The following is a 7,680-nucleotide window of genomic DNA, read 5'->3' as shown; positions in this document are numbered from 1 at the left end:
TAAGGACAAAGAAAGACTGGTAACACAAGAAATAACGTGGAATGCATCATCTCTATCAAATCTCGACCCTCGAAGTGGTCAATGTGAATATGAAGTCCAAAAGATCATACATTTGCAAAGAATAGCGAATGAATTACCAGATGCATTCACAGACACGAATAGAGTGACAAAATCACATGTACCAGCATCAAATGCACCTGCTCGAATTGAAGTAATCCCAGAAGAGATTACTATACAACGAAAGCGTAGGAGATCAATCGGTTCCAAAGACAAAAACCCATGGAAACGAAAAGAGCAAAGTAACGTAGTTGGTGAAAACTCACAAAAGATTATAAGTGAAACCCGGTAGAGGTAAATGTCCTAGAAGAGACAACTATGAATCCAGAGGAAAATGAAGTTTCAGAACAAACACTGGTACCGAATGAAAATGAGATCTCTACTAATTATGTACAAGATAGTACAATGTGGAACCGGAATAAAACACGTGTTGATAATATATTCGCATATGCTATAGCAACGGATGTAATAAAAGAAAATGATTACGTACCTAAAACTTTAGAAGAGTGCATGCACAGAAATGATTGGCCAAGATGGCAAGAAGCCATAAATGCTGAATTAAATTCGCTCGAAAAGCGACATGTTTTCGGACCTGTAGTCCGAACGCCCATAGACGTCAAACCAGTAGGTTATAAATGGGTGTTTGCAATAAAGAAAAATGAAAAGAATGAGGTTGTACGATATAAGGCTCGACTTGTAGCACAAGGGTTTTCCCAAATCCCAGGAGTTGATTATGAGGAAACGTATTCCCCTATAGTGGATCCGATAACCCTTAGGTTCCTAATCGGCCTCATAATCTCTGAAGGACTTCATATGAGACTAATGGATGTCGTCACCACATACTTATATGGGACACTTGAAAATGACATCTACATGAAAATCCCTAAAGGATTAAAATTGCCTGAAGCATTAAAATCAACACCTCGAGATATGTGTTCTATAAAGCTCCAGAGATCTTTATATGGTCTCAAACAATCTAGTCGTATGTGGTACAATCGACTTAGTGAATATCTCGAAAAGGAAGGATACAAGTCTGATGTAATCAGTCCATGTGTCTTTATAAAATGATCACTCTCAAATTTCACTATAATAGCAGTCTATGTTGACGATATCAACATCATCAGATCTCCTGAAGAGATAGAGAAAGCTGCTCAGTTGTTAAAGAAGGAATTTGAAATGAAAGATCTTGGTATGACAAAATTATGTATCGGACTACAATTTGAGTATCTGTGCAATGGCACATTTGTCTATTAATCAAACTACATCCAGAAGATGTTAGTATGTTTCAATATGGACAAAGCACATCCGTTTAGCGTACCTATGGTTGTCCGACCGCTAGATGCACACAAGGATCCTTATGGCCCTCATGAAGAAGGCGAAGAAGTACTTGGTCCAGAAGTACCATACTTAAGCGCGATCGGTGTCCTTATGTATCTCGCAAATAACACAAGACCTGACATTGCATTTGCAGTTCATGTACTAGCGAGATACAGTTCGAATCCAACACGTAGACATTGGAATGGGGTGAAACATATATTCTGATATATTTGCGGGACACAAGACTTAGGTCTTTTCTATCAAAAGTTCCAACTTGTTGGGTATGCTGATGCCGGATATCTATCTGATCCTCACAAAGCAAAATCTCAGACATGTTATGTATTCACATACGGTGGCACAGCAATTTCTTAGAAGTCAACTAAGCAAACACTTACAGCAACATCATCAAATCATGCTGAATTGATAGCACTATATGATGCTGATCGAGAATGTGTGTGGTTGAGATCAATGATTAATCACATACAAGAAGCATGCGGATTAGAACTAATCAAGAAGGAACCGGCAATTATTTATGAAGATAATGCTGCTTGCATAGCTCAGATCAGCGTATGTTACATCAAGGGTGATCGAACAAAGCACATCTCACCAAAATTCTTCTCAACACATGACTTGCAGAAAGAAGGGGAAATTGATGTTCGCCAGATGAAGTCAAGTGAAAATTTAGCTGACCTGTTCACAAAATCTTTACCAAGAAGCAGTTTCGAGCAACTATCATACAAGATCGGTCTCCGCAGATTGAAAGATGTTTGTTGAATTCAAGGGGGGAATTATACACACTGTACTCTTTTTCCCTTAACTAAGTTTTGTCCCAATGGGTTTTCTTAGTAAGGTTTTTAATGAGGCAGTACAACTGATCCAGTAGTATCAGTTTATTTATTCAGGTCCTGAAGTACCTATTTAACATCATCCTGAAGTATGTTGTTAAACTGTGTATAATTCTAAATGTCTGAGGGGGAGTGTTATAAACCAGACATTTTTGGCCCAACCCGTTACTTATGCGCTTTAGGGTTTATAGTTATGTTTATCCCTGTACATTGTAATGTTGAATAGAATGAACTAATGGAATTCAGTTTTTATCTCTATTTCTCTTTGTTTTTTTTATCAATAACATGAATGTTATAAAAGAATAAGCATTACATTAAATTGATCATAACGAATAAAAAGAATAAGCATTACATTAAATTAATCATAACTAAATGAATAAGTATGATAATATAATCAAGTAAACTGCCATTTTGGTCCCTAAGGTTTGGTCACTTTTGCCACTTTAGTTCAAAACTCAAACCTTTTGCATCTGGGTCTCTATGGTTTCAGTTTTATTGCCATATTAGCCTAAAAGTGAAATTAGGTCATATTTATCTTATAAAATCCTGCTATTTTGTCCTTTTCTTCAGGGGCAAAGTGATCATTTTTCTTAAAAAATAAAATAAAATAAAACCATCCATCCACATCCACTCTTATTAAACACAGTTTTCTATTCAACCATTTTGACTTTTGTTCTGCAAACAAATCCAATGTCACTCATCCAATTCACCCTCTTCTTCTTCTTCATCTTTCTCCACAACTCCAAAACCGTCACTTCATCCACATCTTTCATATCTCCTGTCACCTGAGACACATCAACCGAACTCTACACCATAACCATCACCTTCAAAACGCCTCTTCAATCCACCAACTTACTACTCCATCTCGGTGACAAATTCACTTGGATCGATTGCACTCCTGACTCCTACACCTCCTCAACTCACCGTTACATCCCCTATGGAACCAACCTGTGTGGCTCACTCACGTCACTCACTTGTTCTAATTGTTTTGCCCCCTCCGGCCCTAGCTGCCACAATAATTCATGTGCTTTGTTTCCCGAATTGAGGGTTGCGACACGACGACGGGGTTTGATTGAGATCAGAGACGGAGAAGAAGGTGGATCTGAGCGCCATAACCGTTTCAACGAACAGAGGATAACAGTTGTGGAGTGCTTAGATTTCGATGAGCCGGCGGTAAAATTTCAGATCCAAATACCCCACCAAGAACATATTTTGAAGGGGATTCCTGGTGATAATGGTCGTTTGAAGGGGGTTCGTCACCGGCATAGGAATTCCGTTTGAAGGGGATTTAGTATAAAAGTTTAATCTTCTCTATTATTTTGTGATTTATATGTTATTTGTTTGTTGTGGTGTGATGGTGGTGGATGGATGAGGGAGTATGTGGTGGTGGTGGAGATGGGAGGTTGTGATTGTGAACGTTGGTGTTGGTGTTGGTTGTGGTGGTGAATGGTGATGGCAGTGATGAGTGTAATAAAAATAAAGTATTCACTCAATGAAATCGATAACACAAACTGTAACACCTCGAAAATTCATGTCCAATATTATATCGACACGTATCATGGACTTTAAACGTGTAAAAGATTACTTATGAGGGACTAAAGTTGACAAACGAAGAATCTACGTGTGTAAAAGGATTCAAAGAGTCAACAATGGATAAATATACCTTTGAATAACCCTACATGATGTTTATACCCTTAAACGAATGAATTATGGATCATACGAAGCTAATTATGGAAGAAAGTGAGAGATTACAAACTACAAGGGTTAAATGTGTCAACATGTTTAATTTATACCTCTGAGTGACCTTTTATCAAACCCAAAGCTTTGTAACGATTAATTATACTCACTAGAATAAGTGATAAAAATTTCCCAAGGTTTCGATAAAGTATGAGAAAGTTATGATAACATTCGTATATGAGGGGTTAAAAGCGTCAACGTTGAAATTTAAGGCTTTTCGGGTGAACATAAAACTAACAAAGAACTTAACAAAGTTGGGTTGAGTCTTAAGGTCCTTAAAAATCAAATTAGAAGGTTCAAAGTGCAAAATGGGAGCTTAAAACCACTTTTAAAAGGACCAGGGGCTGAAATGTAATGAATGAAACTTGTTTAACTTGTTCTGAGCATTGATACCGGCTGCGTAAGTCCCTATGGACTCTTACGCGGGCCGTGTGAGCCTGCCAGCGACAGAAAACTTTGGCAGCTGACATTTCAGCCTGTTTAACCGACTTTAAGGTCTTGTTTTACATACCAAGGGCTGCCCCAATGGTATTTCATGCATAGGGGGCACCTGTAAGCATCATATAACACCTGTAGACTTGCTTGGCATGATCTTGTTGCATTAAAATTCCTATATAAGAAGCTCATTTGTTGCAACATTGAGCACATCACTTGCAAACTTTCATAACTCCTTTCCTGAAGATTTTTGGAGCTCAAGACTACTTCCTAGAGGTCATTAGTCGTGCATAGGACTTCAGTAAGTGTCCTTAACCTTTCTTAATTCAGTTTTACTTAGTTTATTAGCCTAAAGTCAAACCGTCGTAATTAAGGTTGACTTCGTGATTAATCACAATTTGTCCAGTCAAATCTCGAATTGAAAGTACCTATGAGTTGGTAATTATGTGGGTAATAAACCCTTAAAAGGGTACTCTCTGATTCCCAGTCTAACTAGGTCAATTGTCGGGTCAAAGTTAATTATAAAAAGTCAACATAAAGCTAATTTTCAAATAAACACATAATTAGCAATGTAGAAGCCATGCAACCTGTTTTATCATTAATAAAACTTGGTAATTAATGTAAGAGCATGTCTAAACATGTTCAACCCGGCAATTTTCAGTTTAAGCTCGGTTCGGAACCGAAAGTCGCATAAGTGGACTTCTACTTTGACTTTCAGTTCTGACCTATTAGAGCATAGTTTAGAAATGCCTTAGAGCTTTATTAGGACCAGGTTACATGTTAGTATAACCCTCTGTGATTATACAACTTGGTTCATTAGTTATCCGATTCATATGCATGTTTCCGTTATATGCCTAAATGTTGATTGTTATGCCCTTTTGACCTTAAAATGAGATTTTTGAAAATTTGAAAAGACAATAACCTTGGTTACTTAATTATAAACATGTCCTTAAATTTTCACATCAGTTTGAGGTTTAGATTAGGAGTTATGCTCAATATCGTAATTAAGAAGCTTTTATTAATTAAACGGCGTAATTAGCATAAAGCCTATCTAAACCGAATTTTTATACCAAACTTTTTATCTACTGATATAAATAACATTTTGGGATTTTTAAAGATTTTTATTTATTTTTAGGCTGAGCATAACATAGGGTTATAGCTTTAATTCCGAAATTGTCGGTTTTGCCCTTTTGGTCTATAAAATAAGTTTTACATAACATTTTGACCCCAAACCTTTTGCCACTGATTTTATATGATAAATAAAACATTTTAAGCTTTCTGGAATGATAAAAATATCAGCTTTTCATATAAAACCTGGAAATCACTTAAAATCGCCTTTTACGCGTTTTTAACGCATAGTATAAGATAAAACTATTTTTAACATATAAGGTTTGATACCTACTGATATTTTTAGTAAATTTTTATACTTTAACAGTAAGCAAAAGTTTTAAACTCAGATTTCCAGATTTGACCTTTTAAGCTTATGTGAAATTACCAAAATGCCCCCAAAGTGCATAGTTTGGTTATAAATGATAAATTTCACATATATGTAATACCCTACTATTATGACTTATAAAAATAAATGTTTTTACTGATTATATCAGACTTGAAACTCAGATTTATAATTAATATCTTTTATGAGCTTTAAAATAACCAAAATACCCCTACAGGGCATAATTTGAGTTTAAATTCATTTTGGGCATAATGGACGGTATCCTACTGATATCACAACATATTTAAGGCATATTAACTCAGGGAGCCTGTTCATGATTCAATTGGTTACCCGTTACACACTTTTCGTGTTCGGATCGGTTTATGTAACTAGTTTGCATAAGTTAGCCGAAACGGGTCAAACCTTATCATTTTTATCTCAAAATCCAGAATGTGTTTAGTTTACCCATATTAAACAAGTATGCAAGCTTGTCGGGTCTAAACCACATTCTAATCCGGTCTTCGCTTAATCGAGCGTTTTGAACCGTATCTTCTTTTAAAACTAACCGGTCTAAGTTTAGGCTTAATTAAAGACCCGTTAGGAATCTAATAGGTTATTAAAAACCTTCATTCCAGATTAGGAGCCCGGTAAAAGCTACGTGTACTTGCTGTTGTGAATTATACTTGCTCAGGTAAATACTTTTAACTTATTTTCCCTATACGGGCTTGGGATACGGTATTATAATAATACCGCTTGGTCGGGTGTGTAGTCGTTTAAATCGTATTATGATTAATGCATTTACATAACCTGTTTTAATCTGTATTATTTGGTGTATGGCCTTTGGGGGTTAAATGACCATGTCCCGGATATCCTTGGCATCATTCAAAGAAATGACCACGACCTAAGCACGGGGTGTAGGCATACACCTGACAGTTGCATTATGTAAAAACTGGTAATCTACTTAAAGGAATCAACCTTGTGGGCATTATACCTGTGGCGTGTCAATTAATCTTAACCAGGTCTTCTAACCGGTACAAATGGACGACAAATAAGTAAAACTGTATTCAAGATTATTTTTAAATAATTGTCCCAAGTTATAACAGATGTTTTGGTATTCAGGGGGAGTAGATAGATGTATATAGTTTAGTTTCAGAAAATACAAAAACAGTAAAAAATGAAAAAATACAAAAACATGATAAAACTGAAAAAGAGTTTGTGTATAAAGGGAAAATGATAGTACATCGGCTAGACAATTGCAGTATGCTAAAGATTTGTAAAGTTTAAATGAGTTAAACAGTCTTACTGATGATGTGTCGATAGGTTTTCGCACATTTAGTAGATTTATTCGGGATATAAACCTAAAATTTCAAACTTGTGAAATTCGTGGGGAACACTACTTGGATATATAGGTAACCCCTGAAATCTCGTTTGAAATGTCCCATATTCTGAGATACTAGGTCTTTATACTCAGTGATATCTGGGGTATTATTCCGGGACTTCTGCTGTATAGAAGTACTGACCTAGTCCCCGAATAATACTTTCTGCAAATGCTTGAAACATAGCATCGCCCTCAGCAAGCTGATGAAACAATAAAATTGATAGTCGCTGCTGTTGTAACTAAAAGATCCTCTAAAGGGGACACACCAGAAAGTCGAAGCCGTCATCTCTCTGCGTATACAGAAGTATCGACCTGAGCTCTCACAGCCCTCGCATTTAACCCCTTACAGATATCATTTGTGGTATACTCACCTGTAAGACTGAATATCTGGGATTCTGGATACGGGAGTATATTCAAGAGGTGGGACACATGAATGAGCTAAGTTCATAAGACATCTAAATCGTATCTTGAATAGATTG

The sequence above is a fragment of the Helianthus annuus genome, chromosome 8 (assembly GCF_002127325.2).
Source record: "Helianthus annuus cultivar XRQ/B chromosome 8, HanXRQr2.0-SUNRISE, whole genome shotgun sequence".
In the NCBI taxonomy this organism is placed as follows: domain Eukaryota; kingdom Viridiplantae; phylum Streptophyta; class Magnoliopsida; order Asterales; family Asteraceae; genus Helianthus; species Helianthus annuus.
Note: the sequence above shows the minus strand (reverse complement) of the source record.